This window comes from Mus pahari, chromosome 2 (genome assembly GCF_900095145.1).
Source record: "Mus pahari chromosome 2, PAHARI_EIJ_v1.1, whole genome shotgun sequence".
Classification (NCBI taxonomy): domain Eukaryota; kingdom Metazoa; phylum Chordata; class Mammalia; order Rodentia; family Muridae; genus Mus; species Mus pahari.
In genome coordinates this window covers 105,051,721-105,053,826 of record NC_034591.1, presented here as the reverse complement: position 1 = coordinate 105,053,826, position 2,106 = coordinate 105,051,721, and positions in this window count along the sequence as shown.

Below are 2,106 nucleotides of genomic sequence, written 5' to 3'. Positions count from 1 at the left end.
ACTGACTGCTCTACCAAAGGTCCTGAGTTCAAATCCCAGCAACCACATGGTGGCTCACAACCACCTGGAATGAGATCTGACGCCCTCTTCTGGTGTGTCTGAAGATAGCTACAGTGTACTTAATTATAATAATAAATAAATCTTAAAGAAAATTACATACAAAAGACTTTCTATTGACTTAAACCCATGTTTGAGTAGTATTCTTTGGTGGTGACCTCACAACACAGAGACAGGCAGATTCCCAGAGCTTGAGAACCTGAGTCCAATCCCCATAAGTCCCCCACGGTGGAAAGAAAGAATGGACTCCATGTGTTAGCCTTTGACCTCCATACATGTGCCATGCCGTGTGCCTGCCTTCTCTCACGCAAATAAGGAGATGTTAGAGAAGGTGCCCAGTGCTGAGATCTGTCCTCTATGTGAACAGGGACACACATGTATCCTGTGCAAAAAATGTGCACACACATCCAACACACACACATACACACACACACACACACACACAAATTGAAAGCTTTGGTGCTAATGTGTGTTTACCATGTGTGAGACCCAATGTTTGATACACAACATCACCAAGATTAATTGAAGGGGGGCTGGAGAGATGGCTCAGTGGTTAAGAGCACCAGCTGCTCTTCTAAAGGTCCTGAGTTCAAATCCCAGCAACCACATGGTGGCTCATAACCATCCATAATGAGATCTGATGCCCTCTTCTGGAGTGTCTGAAGACAGCTACAGTGTACTTACATATAATAAATAAATACATCTTAAAAAAAAAAAGATTAATTGAAGGGTCACTATAATATAAATGACCAAGATTTTATCTTCTACCTTTGCACATTTTCTCATCTCTCTGTAAAATGAGCAATTTACTCAGAATAGAGATCTGACTTACAATTCTGGAGGCTGGGAAGTCCAGGAGCTTGGTGCATCTATGGTAAACACCTATGTGATCCGGTAGCAGAAGGCAAAGGGACAAGAGAGGTCCCAGCCTACTTCGGTAGCCAGCAAATTCACTCTTAGTAACACCTTACTCTGCGGCACTCATCAGTCCATTTTTGGGCAGAGGCCTTGTGACCCTAACCTCTATAGGCCCCATATAAAACCCTGTTGCACCGAAGGTTGAATCTCCAGCTCTTGACCTCTGGGATCACATTCAAACTCTAGCATTTTCCTAGAGTATATGTTCTCCTGAGGTGGTACAGTGAGCTAACAGTGTTAAGCACAAGTTGTAGATCCTAAGAAGAACTAAATAGCAGGATTGTGGGGGGTGGGGGTGACCTCGTTAAGATGGTCAGATTATTGGGAGACCGAAGAGATGCTCCTGGCTTGAGGAACATCGAGTACTCATTCCCTGATGTGGAATGTGCTTGGCATGTTTGGGGAACAGCATGTTATGGCCAGGTGCCTAGAACTGAGTGAAATCAGAGAAGGGGTGTAAGGTAGGCCAAATTGAGCCCAGTGGGATGGAGCAAGGGATTGAAGCAGGGCATGACATTTAAGAGCTGAGAAGTCTATACATGCTTCTCAACAGGATGATGTTTCTCAAATACTGTTCTAATTCAATGGGTTATAACATCTATCAGGACCCTAAAAAGAACTAAAACCATGAAACTTGAAGAAGAAACCTCACAAAACCCAGGGAAGCACTTGTTGACGCCCATCAGTTATAGTAGGGCATACATAGAGAATACCATTAGAGAGCGTGGGGTACAGTGTGGAGAGAGGCTCAGAGCCTCTTCAGCCTAGGATCATACATCCTAGCAGGTATGCAACCCTCCGGGAGCTTCTACACTTTCAGCCCCTGGGAGCTGCCTAACCCCATCCTTTGGGTTTTTGAAGCAGCTGGTGTTCATCACCATCTTCATTTTCTGCAACAGTTGTTTATTAGATCATAAGATGCTCATATCAGGGGGATGGAGAGATGGCTCAGCTGTTAAGAGCACTGACTGCTTTTCCAGAGGTCCTGAGTTCAAATCCCAGCAACCACATGGTCACTCACAACAATCTGTAATGAGACCGGATGCCCTCTTCTGGTGTGTCTGAAGACAGCTACAATGTATAATAAATAAATAAACCAAAGGAAAAAAAATAAAAAAAGAAAAAAAAAAA